This window comes from Typopeltis vanoorti, chromosome 2 (genome assembly GCF_054136105.1).
Source record: "Typopeltis vanoorti isolate ZY-2024b chromosome 2, IOZ_Tvanoo_1.0, whole genome shotgun sequence".
Lineage (NCBI taxonomy): Eukaryota > Metazoa > Arthropoda > Arachnida > Uropygi > Thelyphonidae > Typopeltis > Typopeltis vanoorti.
Window position 1 is genome coordinate 40,238,886 of NC_143550.1, and position 15,531 is coordinate 40,254,416.

Here is a 15,531-nt window from a genome sequence, read left to right on the forward strand (position 1 = left end):
TTGAAGGCTTTTATAGCAGTAAAGAATGGATCAACACCATATTAATGTAATTCATATTAGAGTGCGAGTTGGGATGAGCAGGTGTCTATATATTTTTGATCAGAGAATGTATGTAGGTGTTTCTTCTCTTGGTCAATAGTTGCGGAATCCGTACTAGCGATCATTTATTGTTTGGGAAGGCTCCTCGGAGCCCCTCCTGCAGTGGAAGAGACCTTCATCCTGTAGTGGGTTGAAACGATACGTTGATCATTCTTCCTCTTCTTTCTGTGATTCAATTTTAGTGAACAATAATAAAGCATTTTTAAAATGTATAACATAAATTAACCATACTTGAAATTTATCCAAATTACATTCGTTATAAATTAAACAGAATATTAATTTAATAGGAAAAAGAAATAAACTTTCCGTCGAGGCGGATTTGAAACACCGATCTATGGATAACTGAATAATTAACTACAGTCCACCGCTCTGCCAACAGAGCTATCGACGGATATAAACAACAATTTTCTTAAAGCTTTAAAACTAGAAATGAAATCACATTCTAAGTAGGTCACATTACCGGTTATGCAACAAGTTATCAAGTCTGATAATGTTCCTAAATTGCAGCGAGGTAACTCGCTGTATCTGATGAAAACAAACTCATCGCAATGTTTGATATGAAATGACATGCGTACAGTTTTCAAAATTATTTAAAAATTTAAATAGCTATTTTAAAACTTCAAAGTCAAAAAGTAAATTTATAAAGAAATTAACTTTACAGTGGTAGAAAATATGGAATCTAGGTTTCCGTATTTTTTTTTTTTTAAACTATAGTTCCAAGTGGGGCAAACACTAAAGTTCTAAAACATAATTATTCAACATACCCCCCCCACACACACACACACAAAGTAAATACTTACATACAGTGAATATTTACATTTAAAATACTGTATGTTGTTATTTTTAAATTTTAGGATTTAATGATAATCTCACTCTTGAAATGTTCTAAACTTATAACACATGGGTACAATAAATCGCTATGGGTGAGATCCGGGAAATCTCTCCTATCCTACAAACAAAGCCATTTCTGGCTTTCCTTTTTCTGACTTTCAAAAGGAGGCTTTGTTGAATAATAATAGTAGTTGCGCGGCCTTCAATAACAGGCCGCGCAACTACAATAACTACAACTACCGCGCCTGCAATAGCAGGCCGTATCTGCCGTATCAAGAGGCTGCCTGCAATAGCAGGCCGCTCTTGATACTGAATATTTACCACCTAACAATTAAATTAAGTATACTTAGCCACTTCAGTAGCGCAGTGGATAGCTGGTTTCGAAAAAAAAATTTAAAAACTTTAAAAGAAATATTTAAAATAGTGATATGTCAAATAACAATTATAGTATTTGTTATTCAATTATTATTAATAAAATACGAATAATAATTAGTTTCTTTATATTGTTATCTGTTTTTCTATGACCTTGCAAATTTGGTGACCTCATGGAATTCATGATTTCATTCAGAGGTTGCAATGATATTCATATAAGATGCTTTTTATTTTCTTCCCACAGCACAGCTATTGTTTTTCTTGGAATCTTGCACACCAGTTTTCTCAGTGTCATTTATTCTAATCTATTCTGAAGAAAATAATTCCTTTAGTTTCTTTAGCTGTCGATCTATTCTGTTATTTTTCATTGATATTTGTGGAACATTAACACATCATTTACATAGGTTTTTAGGTTAAGGTGATTGGCTTTATGACCATGGGCAGTGGTTTTATCTGTAATTGTACGTGTTCCTCCGACTGCCTTGCGGTCAGAGGAACACCTACTTGCACCTTAAGACGAACCACCATACGGTTGAAAAGCCGTTTTGAAGGCTTTTCAACCGTAGGTGGTTCGTTCTACTTTTCTTTTGAAGGTTTTTCCTTTACTTCGTTCTACTGACTGCATTTAAACCGAAGTTTTCCAAGCCAAACACATCATTGTTCTTACCGACTCAATTAAAAGCTCCATAAACGCTTCAGTTCTGTTGTAAATTAATCTTAATTACTTAAATAATCAATTAACTTGAAAGATAAAATATATATATATAAAATTTAAAAAATCAAAAGAAAATAAAAATAACACGAAAGTTTCAGAAACTGTGTGAGTACTTAATGGACAATAACCGAAAGGAATAAATGTATTAGGTTAAGTGCTTACGATGTGAAAAAGGAATTTATCGATGGATCTTTTCAGCAGATCGAATGTTGTAGTCTCTGCAGAATCATTCTGAGAAAGGCTATTACTAGTAGCAAAATAGATAGGATAAAAAAAGGAAACTTTATAACTACCAAGCCAACTTTTTATTGACATCGAAGAAAGTAAAGATATGACCAAAGTCAATTCAGAAAAACAATCTTGCTCAAACCATATAATTATGTGTATAATGGCTTTTATTTTTTCTTTTAAAAAACAAAGGCATGGCTCAAAAAACTAATTTTCGCCTCATTTATTATTCTCTAACATGAAAAATACATTTATTAAATTCATTAAAGAATTTGGGGAACCTACTTTTTAGGAGGAATAAGGGTGCTGATACTCGACGCTTATAAAAAAAAATAAATCCAGATCGATATCGGTAAGTCAAGTCACCCAGTTGGGTAAAATGAGGAATTATTCAAATACTAAAGCATTGGGACACTTTTATTATTTGCAAACATCTATCTGGTTTTGGCAAAATTGATATATTTTTTATTAATATTCCAAAGAACCACAAAACATGTATAATATACACAATCGTATGACATCGTAAAAAGCAAATTATCATGAAAAGTTATGGAAAATACTAACAACAGTCAATTGCTGTTTCTGATAGAAAGAAAAGCTAAAGTAAAAATTGATTACGCGCGCTCGCGTGTGTGTGTGTGTGTGTGTGTGTGTGTGTGTGTACAGAGAGAGAGAGAAAGAGTAAAGGTTGGATATAGAAAGTATGTTTTTTTACCACCAACATAGTTAAGTTGTTGAATTACAGCCGGAGTAAGTAAAACAAAGAGACCTCCAATTTTCTCAAGAGGTTCTTATACAAATCCTGTATAGATTCTCCTATGTGGAATTCGAACCCTGTTTCAAATCTATCCTAGCTCAATGACTATAACAGGCCTTAAAGGTCCACATCCTATCCAAAGTACGTGGATAGGATGCCCCCCCCCATGACTCTAAGTATTCCTGGCTGTATCCCTGTGTGTTCACGGGGCGGTTTGCCTGCTTGCGAGATGAAAAATCTCAGATAAACTGGTGGAAAAACCCTGCTGTCCAAGCCCAAGACCAGCTAATGTAGCTATAGCTGAGGAAGGTCGTTTAGATCCTCACGTCGGCGACGGGTATCAAAACTACGACAGTAATTCGCCAGGCCTATGGTTGCCACTAGGTTAATCGCGCGGTGCTGTTTCAAATGATTCAGGAATATATTCCTAAATGGCGTAAAATGTGATATGAAAGAGTCTGTGTGGGTTCCAAAAGAGAGATAAATAATCTATTATCTACTGAAGATTATTAGAACATTATTCAAAACATGAATGGATTTGTGATATATCTGGAAACTTAATAGTCGTCTATGGACAAAATAAGGCCAGGACCAGCAATCTGGAAATCTAAGTTTTGGGTTCTGAGGAGTCAATACTTCTGATAATGCATTTTCAGCGAAAACATTATGCTCATCTTCTTGGTAGCGTGATAGATCTCCTTTAGGCAAGTTAACCGCTTGCACCCGTATTAATATTGACTGCACGGAAGGTGTCCTGTGTATTCTAGGCTAACGAGACTGAATACATCCCGGAAATTAGCGACAGAATATCTGGAATCACAAGAGTCGAATGGCAAATGCTGAGTTCCAGATGATTATATCCACATATATATAGTTCGCCCACCGATTAGAGGTCCTTTGACACTTCTGCGCATGTCAGAAAAAGGAAAATCCATTCCGATAATAAGGTAATCAGTCCGTATTGTAGGATGAATTGTTTATTATTACAGGTCGGAAAATTAACTTCTCTTTTATGATCATTTTAGTTAACTATGTTAATTGTATAACAGTTGAAAAATTTTACCTATAAAACACGTGATTTCGCATGTTGGCGACCAATTCGTATACGTCTTTCATTTCTTTCTCCCCTTTAGCATGAATCGATTATAGAACAGAATATCTAAATTAATTATTATTTTTTTGGCTCAGTATTTTGCGAACAGTGATTATGTATTTAAGTACCTAATAATATAACTGAACTGGGAAAAAACAATCCAAGTATTTTAATTTATGCAGAAACTGATTGAAAAAAATCAAAAATTCCTCCGTCGAGGCGGTTTTGAACCACCGACCTATGGATTGCTGAATATTTAACTACAGTCCACCGCTCTGCCAGCTGAGCTACCGACGGATATATAAATAAGATTTTATTAAAGATTTAATGACTTGTAACAAAATCTGTAAAAGGTCACTGCAATTATTAGTGACGTAACAAATGATGCAAAAAGTTCTCGTCTGATAGGCTTAAATTGAAGCCATGGAACTGTCGCTGTGTTCGACTAAACTAAACTCCTTAGACAGTTTGATATGAAACAGTTTAGAGATTTCTGTGGTATTTAAAAAGTAATTTTTACGTGTTTTAAATTTTATATAATTAGAATTTTGTTAATCCAATTATTGCATTAACAAAATTGATTTTATTTATTTATTATTATTTTTTTGGCTCAGTATTTTGCGAACAGTGATTATGTATTTAAGTACCTAATAATATAACTGAACTGTGAACAAAATCAATCCAAGTATTTTAATTTATGTAGGAACTGATTGAAAAAAATCAAAAATTTCTCCGTCGAGGTGGATTTGAACCACAGACCTATGAATTACTGAATATTTGTTTAGTTATTGTTTATTTGTTTATTTATTAACTTTTTTAATTAAAAAGATGAAAAATGTATCGCACAACAGTGTCATTAAAAAGTCACTCATAATTATTAATAAAATTAATACTTCTCATGAATTAATTGATTTTTGTCAATCTAAGCCTTATTAATAGGAATCTTCTCTAAGGTTCATTACAAGCGAATGTGATGATACTTATAGAATTTTTAAATGATATAACATCGCCTTTGATAAGGTGACGTGAAATGTGACACTGCGAAATGGAGGGGGGGGGTATCTACATGATAAGCATGTCTCTATTTTATTATTATTATTATTATTATTTTAAGTTACGACGCGCATTACATGAGTGTGAGGCAGAGTTTAAAGTGCAGTGGCCAATATATCGTAGAAGGTTTAATAATCCCCAAAAAGTGAAATTTACTCTTCACATTTTTCCAGTCTTTTCATAAATCAGATAGATACAGAGTAGATGTATCCGATGTACATACATAGCTCATCAAACCCATTCAGTGCGCTACACAATATCGTTACTGCTATATTGTTTAATACATATAAATATATAGTTCAAGTATATATTTTATATAACTACATACTTAAGGTATGTCTCAGGGCCTAGTTAAAGGAAAACCATGAAGCTGAAAGACAATAAAACATATTCAGAATATAAATTTATTATTCTGCTTCTTAACAGAGAATTGAACTAACGTAGTTCGGCGGGCATTCTGTTTCTTTTTTTCATACAACCGACGTTATGGCCCTATTGCCTGTTCTACTCTTCTGCAAATTTTACTGCTTCTCTCTCTCCACCAGGATCAGCCTCCATGCATTACTGCTTAAAACTTCGATTGTACGAAAACCATTTTCAATTTGTTTCTGTGAAACCTCTTTGGGCTTGTCAGTGATTAAATGTTTTTCATATTCTTCAGTATCTTTCTGCTGTGCATCTAAATTTAGCAGTTCGGAATCACTCAACTTCTCAGAATGAGATTTAATTAACTTAGATTCATTTGAAAAGCTTCTTCTAAAATCGTTTGCACAATGTGGAAGAATGTGCTTCCAAGCGGCTCGCATATTGCTGGCAGTAATTTCTTTCGACTTTGCGACTTTATAACCAGGCTGAGATTTCTCTGATTTGGCTAGAAAAGTCTTGGAAGGCATTCGCTTCCAATAAAAAAGGCCGGTTTCATCGACATGAAATATTTGTTGATCGTAATAGTCCCCTTCTTACACAATTTTCTTTAAAATCTCTGGATATCTCCTTATCTGCAATTGCAGCTTTTCCTGTGATTAGAACATTATGTAGGCTATTTCTCCTTTTGAAATGCTCAAATCACCCACCACTAACGTGAAATTTTCTCCTTTACCATCATTGATAGCCCTTTCTTTCCAGGTTACAAAGAGAAAATGATTTTGATTTAATAAGGTCAGTGTTTAGCAGGATCCATGTTTGGTTACAATCTTCGATCCATGTAAAAAGAAGTCTCTCTAATTCAAGCATTACAATACTTTGATTTCGAGTGCATGCATGATGAATTTGAAGCAGCCTTACCCTTCTCTTTGTATTCAGCAGTTGATTCACCCACTTATGTGTTCTTGTCCTATGTTTGCTCTGGACGACCCGCCTTCTTTATATTTCTTTATTATTTCAAGTTTTTCTTCCAATCAGATTACTTTTCGAATCATTTTCACACTTCTATTTTTTGCTCACTAATTCTTTTACTCATGACTAAAGGTTAGGAAAATAATTTAAAATAAAAAAAAGTAAGGAAAACAATTACACGAGATATGATCAGCATAATGCTATGTAAAGCAGATGATATAAATTTTGGCATTAAATTTGGAACATAATGTACATGGAAATAGTGAAGTATGCCATTAAAAAATAACTTTGTAAAATGTTTCAAATCGGTACCTAAATTATTTCATTCTGATGAGTGATTTTTTAAAATAGTTAGTCATAAAAAATGCATACATCGAAAACTTTTAAAATCTGTAACATTTATTTTTAAGATGTATATAAGCGCACTAATCGAATTTGGGATTCGGAAAAAAAAATGACGCACGAATCGAAAACGCACTAATAAGGGACGCATTAATCGAGAGATTGCTGTATTATAGAATCTAGGCCACCTTTCTGGATTCTTCTCAATGTTAACAAGTTTTGTTTAGTATAATATTGCTACTTACTGGGCTATGACTATTTTAAAGCGGTTCCATTGTAAATAATTTGCATAAACCTAAAAATATTTTCTATATTTACACGCGCACTAATTTGATAAAGTAGCTCTCATAAAAGAATCTGTTGGACGGAAATGTCGTTAAAAGTTACAGAATTATTAATAAAAATAAAAATATATATATCAATAGATTTTTTTTCAAGGTCAGTATTTTATTGAACAATGATTATATATTAAAAATGCACTTAGTAATATACCAGAACACTAGTAATGTCTTTAATAAATGAAATTCATTAAAGATTATGTATTTTAAATTAGATAGGAATTGTTAAAATGATAAACTCCTTCCGTCAAGGAACATATGGACCAGAGACTTATGGATAAATGAATTAGTAAGTACAGTCCACTACTTTGCAAAAGAACTGTGATCTAACAAAAGTATTGTTTGATCACGTGCTTAAATTGTTGCAATGATTTAGTTTTCATAACAGACGAAAATAAATTCATCATAAAGTAGAATATCATAATAATGATTTAAATTATAATTGAGTTTTTTCGAAAGTATTAGTTATTGTATTTATGATATTTATTAGCTTATATAATTTAAAAAAATCTGTTGGACGGAAATGTCGTTAAAAGTTACAGAATTATTAATAAAAATAAAATTTTTACCGATCAAAGGATCACTAATAGCAATCCTCTCCAAGATTCTTTGTACTTGAATGTAATACTTATAGCTTATACCATCCTTACTTTCTAATGATGATAATGATGATGCTTTCCAAGAATGGCCGCATCGCTATTTATCCCATGTCCTTTAGTCTTGTTGCTGCTGTATATTTTTGTTCTGTAAAATATCTCTGTTATTTTATTTACTTTGTTTTTTCTGTTCTATTTCTTTTTTCTTTTGCCAATTCTGTCTTTCGTTTGTCTCTTCTGTTCTTCCTCTTCTTCTTGTTCTTCAATCTTTCCCAAGCCGATGTTTCCCAAAGAAACTTAAAGACATTGTCATATCTTTGATAGGCTACTGCATGACCTGTCAAGTATCCTTGGCCTCGAAATCCTTAAATAATATTAAATAGGATAAGAAAGTTTAATGAACGTAGGAAACACTCATAAAGCTAGTTATCTTATCTAGTTTGCAAACGAGCATTTTTGTTTATAAAAAGCACGTGTTTTTCTGACGATTTCCTCCATTATGATACAGCCCTAATCAGCTTCTGTCGTCGGTGACAGAAACCTCTCGTGGAGATATCATTCAGAAAAAGAAAAATATAATTAAATGGTTAAGGTAGTTAAGAAAAAAAAATTCAACTCGTTAAGTGCTCATGCATTAAAAATAATCTGTTGGGTCATACAAAACAGGAATCTGTTGGTGGGCCAACTGCACGAATCAGTTGCGTGGGCCAATTGATTCGAAGGCCATATTGTGGAGAAAACTGTAACAAGGAACAGAATAGATAGAATGAAAAAGAAAATGAGAAGATGAACTCTGAATATGTATTGTTCAGCAATTGCTGTGCTTTCTATAGGTATTGAAGAAAGCGAGGATACCACTCAAGCCTTTTACTCCGTTATTTGCTCAAACTAAATAACTGCGTGTACGATATCAAGAAAACATTTTTGATATGTTGAAGAACTTCTATAAATTTCTTAGGAGTATCATTTATAAGAAGGTTCAAAGAATAAATGATTTAGTGATGTGTGTGCAGTTAATAAACACAGAGGCAAAATAAAGTCCGAAGGAAACCTAATTTTGGGATACCGTGAAGTCAATGCTTTTTATATATTTATGCCAAAAGAAATAGGGATTATTGCAAGAAAAAGATTCTCTTTCCTACATACGCATTCTGATCAAAAATATTCGGACACCCCCTTCGTAGTAGATGATTCGACTCACGACATTAGACCAATGTCGGATAAAAAACATGGCACGCGGTCTTTCAATCTCCATAGACTAACATTAACAGTCAAATTGGCCGTATTGAAGAAGAGCTAAATGACTTTCAACGTAGCACTATAATAGGATGCCATCTTTGTAACTCAGTTCGGAAGTTGCTTTGCTACAGGTGTACTGACCAACTGCAAGTCAATGTTCTTGTGAAGTTACCTGGTAGGACACATCAAATCATAAAGAGAGACCGTCGAGTACTGAAACGCCTGGAGCAACATTTCGCATATTCTCTACTGAAACACTTGCTATCGACTTCCGAAATGCCATCGCAAGTAACGAGAGCATCAGTACTATTTATCAGGAGCTGAAGAAGATGAGTTTCCATGACCGCACAGCCGCACACAAGACTAACATCTGCTAGAGAAACGCCAAGCGTCGGGTGAAAGGGTTTTAAGCTCTCCGCCATTGGATTCTGGAAAAGTGAAACGCATTCTCTGGAGTGGTGAATTATGCTCCTCTACCTGGCAGTCCAAAGGACTGCCAGATAGTGAAGAATAATTCCATCTACGTTTGACGGATGCCAGGGGAACCATACCTTCTCCGAATGTCTTCAATTCAACTGTGAAGTTTGCAGGAAGAGGTATCATGTCTGGGGATGTTTTTCATCGTTCGGACTAGGGTCTTAGTTTCAGTGACGGAGAATCTTAACGCTGTGGTCTATAATGATGCTACACAATTTCACTGCAACAGTGTGGTGCCATTTCCTGTATCAACACAAGCTCCGGTACACAAACAATGTCTGTGCAGGAATAATGTGATGAGATGGGTGTTGAAGAACTTCGATGCCCTGCAGAGAGCCTGATCTGATCTTACCTTACTCCACGCCCTCCTATCGAACACCTGTAATAAAACGGAATGCAACTGTGATTCAGACCGAATCATCCGATATCGCTGATCCACCTCACTATAACTTTTCTGGGAAAATGGAAGGGAATTACTTCAGCAAAGTACCAAAATTTAGTCGAAAGCTTTCCCAAACGTCCAAACGTTTGAAGGCTTTTATAGCAGTAAAGAATGGATCAACACCATATTAATGTAATTCATATTAGAGTGCGAGTTGGGATGAGCAGGTGTCTATATATTTTTGATCAGAGAATGTATGTAGGTGTTTCTTCTCTTGGTCAATAGTTGCGGAATCCGTACTAGCGATCATTTATTGTTTGGGAAGGCTCCTCGGAGCCCCTCCTGCAGTGGAAGAGACCTTCATCCTGTAGTGGGTTGAAACGATACGTTGATCATTCTTCCTCTTCTTTCTGTGATGCAATTTTAGTGAACAGTAATAAAGCATTTTTAAAATGTATAACATAAATTAACCATACCTGAAATCTATCCAAATTACATTCGTTATAAAGTAAACAGCATATTCATTTAATACGAAAAAGAAATAAACTTTCCGTCGAGGCGGATTTGAACCACCGACCTATGGATAACTGAATAATCAACTACAGTCCACCGCTCTGCCAACTGAGCTTTTTTTTTTTTTTTTTTTTTTTTTTTTTTTTTTTTTAAAACTTTATTATAAACTTTTGCAATTATTTACATCATAATGAATTCTATATACAATATATACATTTGTTATACCATTACTTCAATAGAAGTTTCATTTTATATTATATCATCATGTTATAATGTAGTTGTTACATTACTGTTCTCTTAAAATGCCTTAACTTCATTTACTTATAAACAGGGAATCTCATCTTTTAGTTACAGACACATTATTTTCTCTATTACATCAATTGAGGTATAATTCAGCTTTTTTTTTTTTTTTTAAATATACAGTTAATTCTATTTACATACCATATATAATTATATATCACACTTATTATATATTTACCAATCTATATATTCTACAAGATAAATCATATATACATCTGTACAGCGAAATAACATTTGCATGCAATGAAGTAGGAGAGCACTTTTTTTTTCCCTGCGGTAGGAGATCTGTTCCAAGTGTCTGTTCCAAGTGACTCAGGTGCTGTTTCCTCTGGTGGAAGTGGAGAGTTAGTATCCTTCCGAATTTACTTCCAATTTGCCCCATTTCCACTAGGAGTGATGAAGGTGTCGTTCTGTTGTTGGTTGGAGGGTTCATCTGATGTAAGGTTGGAGGTTAAGTGTGTCCATTCTTCTGTAGTCATTCTTCTGGACTGGATCGAATTGGTGATCTCCTCCTGGATGTAGTGATGTAATTTCGATATTGTTCCGGGACTGTCTTCCCTTCCATACGCTTGGTCGCATCTGTGAGCCCAAATTGCGTACATCGTTAGGATTAGAACAATTGTTTGCACCCTGTTTATATGTTTTCCTTTTAGCCAGAATAACATTTCTTCATTGATTACTTTGATTTCTGGAAGCCATCTTTTAACGGCTTTCCAAGTTACTTCTGCTTCCTTGCAATATAACATTAGGTGGTATAGTGTCTCCGGTTCCTGGCAAAACTGACATGTTGCATGCCCTTCAAGGGGTATACCTTTAGCCACTATCCACATCTTGGTTGGTAGGCAGGCATGGTGTACTTTAAAGAAGAAGGTTTTATACTTTGGATGTATTGGGAGCTTGAAGATATTGTTTAATACCGGACTGAGTGTGATTTGTCCTCTTCTTAATTCTCTATGTTGTGGTATGGGAATGGTTGTTCTGCTTAGTTTGTAGTATGTTGCTTTTGTTTTTTGACTTATTAAGGTTTCAGTGTTGATGCGATCTGTTACAAATACGTATCCCTCCGCCATCTCTGTAAACATTCTGGGAACTCTTCCGTGAATCTCTGGCATTGTGCTGATTATTCTGTGTGGAAGGCATTTCTGTAGAAATGCTATTGCATATCCGTGGTATGACTTGGTGTTTGCTGTTTCTGCCGTCTTCGCTCTGTTGATAACTGTTTTTAAGTGGATATTAATTAGACCTAGACCTCCTGCTTCTAATTCGTGAAAGAGCGTTGTTCTCCTCATCGGTTCGTACCGAGAGCCCCAGATGTAGGTGGCGCACAGCCTGTGGATCTTGTCTGCCCATTGCCCATGGTACGGGATGTTGTTCACTTTGTACCAGATGCGAGAGGATAAATATATATTACATATTCGCGCTTTTCCTCTTACAGATAGTTGTCTTGGGCGCATAGTATTTATTTTCCACGCAACAGCTGCGTGGAGTTCTTTCCACTGTTTTTCATACGTTTCTGGGCCGCCTATTTTAACTCCCAGAACCGGTAAGTATTCCTGAGTTCTTATGCCTTGAGGAATCTCAGGGTTCTTTTCCCATTTTCCTATTAGCATGCAATGAGATTTATTCAGGTTTACTTTCAGGGCAGAAGCTCTTGCAAAGGCGTCTAGTAATTTCATTGACTCTTCAATGGATGTTTCCGTCTCTAGGGTTAATGTGATGTCGTCAGCATATGCCAATATTTTTGCTTGGCTCTCCCCGTGAATGTTTGTTCCCTTGATTTCTTTGTTGGAGTTGATCGCTCTGATGACTGGTTCTAGTGCAAGGACAAAGAGGGCCATAGATAGGGGGTCTCCCTGTCAACTGAGCTATCGACGGATATAAACAACACTTTTCTAAAAGCATTAAAACTAGATATGAAATCACATTCTAAGTAGGTCACATTACCGGTTATGCAACAAATTATCAAATCTGATAATGTTCCTAAATTGCAGCGAGGTAACTCGCTGTATCTGATGAAAACAAACTCATCGCAATGTTTGATATGAAATGACATGCGTACAGTTTTCAAAATTATTTTAAAAATTGAAATAGCTATTTTAAAACTTCAAAGTCAAAAAGTAAATTTATAAAGAAATTAACTTTACAGTGGTAGAAAATATGGAATCTAGGTTTCCGTATTTTTTTTTTTTTAAAACTATAGTTCGAAGTGGGGCAAACACTAAAGTTCTAAAAAATAATTATTCAAGATACCCCCCCCCCCACACACACACACAGTAAATACTTACATACAGTGAATATTTACATTTAAAATACTGTATGTTGTTACTTTTTAATTTTATGATTTAATGATAATCTCACCCTTGAAATGTTGTAAACTTATAACACATGGGTACAATAAATCGCTATGGGTGAGATCCGGGAAATCTCTCCTATCCTACAAACAAAGCCATTTCTGGCTTTCCTTTTTCTGACTTTCAAAAGGAGGCTTTGTTGAATAATAATAGTAGTTGCACGGCCTTCAATAGCAGGCCGCGCAACTACAATAACTACAACTACCGCGCCTGCAATAGCAGGCCGTATCTGCAGTATCAAGAGTCGGCCTGCTATTTGCAGGCCGCCTCGTGATACTGAAGATTTACCACCTAACAATTAAATTAAGTATACTTAGCCACTTCAGTAGCGCAGTGGATAGCTGGTTTCGAAAAAAAAATTTAAAAACTTTAAAAGAAATATTTAAAATAGTAGATATGTCAAATAACAATTATAGTATTTGTTATTCAATTATTATTAATAAAATACGAATAATAATTAGTTTCTTTATATTGTTATCTGTTTTTCTATGACCTTGCAAATTTGGTGACCTCATGGAATTTCTGATTTCATTCAGAGGTTGCAATGATATTCATATAAGATGCTTTTTATCTTCTTCCCACAGCACAGCTATTGTTTTTCTTGGAATCTTGCACACCAGTTTTCTCAGTGTCATTTATTCTAATCTATTCTGAAGAAAATAATTCCTTTAGTTTCTTTAGCTGTCGATCTATTCTGTTATTTTTCTTTGATATTTGTGGAACATTAACACATCATTTACATAGGTTTTTAGGTTAAGATGATTGGCTTTATGACCATGGGCAGTGGTTTTATCTGTAATTGTACGTGTTCCTCCGACTGCTTTGCGGTCAGAGGAACACCTACTTGCACCTTAAGACGAACCACCATACGGTTGAAAAGCCGTTTTGAAGGCTTTTCAACCGTAGGTGGTTCGTTCTACTTTTCTTTTGAAGGTTTTTCCTTTACTTCGTTCTACTGACTGCATTTAAACCGAAGTTTTCCAAGCCAAACACATCATTGTTCTTACCGACTCAATTAAAAGCTCCATAAACGCTTCAGTTCTGTTGTAAATTAATCTTAATTACTTAAATAATCAATTAACTTGAAAGATAAAATATATATATATAAAATTTAAAAAATCAAAAGAAAATAAAAATAACACGAAAGTTTCAGAAACTGTGTGAGTACTTAATGGACAATAACCGAAAGGAATAAATGTATTAGGTTAAGTGCTTACGATGTGAAAAAGGAATTTATCGATGGATCTTTTCAGCAGATCGAATGTTGTAGTCTCTGCAGAATCATTCTGAGAAAGGCTATTACTAGTAGCAAAATAGATAGGATAAAAAAAGGAAACTTTATAACTACCAAGCCAACTTTTTATTGACATCGAAGAAAGTAAAGATATGACCAAAGTCAATTCAGAAAAACAATCTTGCTCAAACCATATAATTATGTGTATAATGGCTTTTATTTTTTCTTTTAAAAAACAAAGGCATGGCTCAAAAAACTAATTTTCGCCTCATTTATTATTGTCTAACATGAAAAATACATTTATTAAATTCATTAAAGAATTTGGGGAACCTACTTTTTAGGAGGAATAAGGGTGCTGATACTCGACGCTTATAAAAAAAAATAAATCCAGATCGATATCGGTAAGTCAAGTCACCCAGTTGGGTAAAATGAGGAATTATTCAAATACTAAAGCATTGGGACACTTTTATTATTTGCAAACATCTATCTGGTTTTGGCAAAATTGATATATTTTTTATTAATATTCCAAAGAACCACAAAACATGTATAATATACACAATCGTATGACATCGTAAAAAGCAAATTATCATGAAAAGTTATGGAAAATACTAACAACAGTCAATTGCTGTTTCTGATAGAAAGAAAAGCTAAAGTAAAAATTGATTACGCGCGCTCGCGTGTGTGTGTGTGTGTGTGTGTGTGTGTACAGAGAGAGAGAGAAAGAGTAAAGGTTGGATATAGAAAGTATGTTTTTTTACCACCAACATAGTTAAGTTGTTGAATTACAGCCGGAGTAAGTAAAACAAAGAGACCTCCAATTTTCTCAAGAGGTTCTTATACAAATCCTGTATAGATTCTCCTATGTGGAATTCGAACCCTGTTTCAAATCTATCCTAGCTCAATGACTATAACAGGCCTTAAAGGTCCACATCCTATCCAAAGTACGTGGATAGGATGCCCCCCCCATGACTCTAAGTATTCCTGGCTGTATCCCTGTGTGTTCACGGGGCGGTTTGCCTGCTTGCGAGATGAAAAATCTCAGATAAACTGGTGGAAAAACCCTGCTGTCCAAGCCCAAGACCAGCTAATGTAGCTATAGCTGAGGAAGGTCGTTTAGATCCTCACGTCGGCGACGGGTATCAAAACTACGACAGTAATTCGCCAGGCCTATGGTTGCCACTAGGTTAATCGCGCGGTGCTGTTTCAAATGATTCAGGAATATATTCCTAAATGGCGTAAAATGTGATATGAAAGAGTCTGTGTGGGTTCCAAAAGA

The 15,531-nt window shown here is 34.7% G+C and overlaps 1 non-coding gene across 1 annotated transcript; it reads right to left on the minus strand.

Annotated features, from left to right (window-relative positions):
• Positions 1-4,305: 4,305 nt before the first annotated feature.
• On the minus strand, positions 4,306-4,392 carry TRNAY-GUA (transfer RNA tyrosine (anticodon GUA)). Its single transcript is given in 2 exon segments — positions 4,306-4,341; positions 4,356-4,392. It is a non-coding gene; the product is annotated as a tRNA-Tyr (tRNA).
• Positions 4,393-15,531: the final 11,139 nt, after the last annotated feature.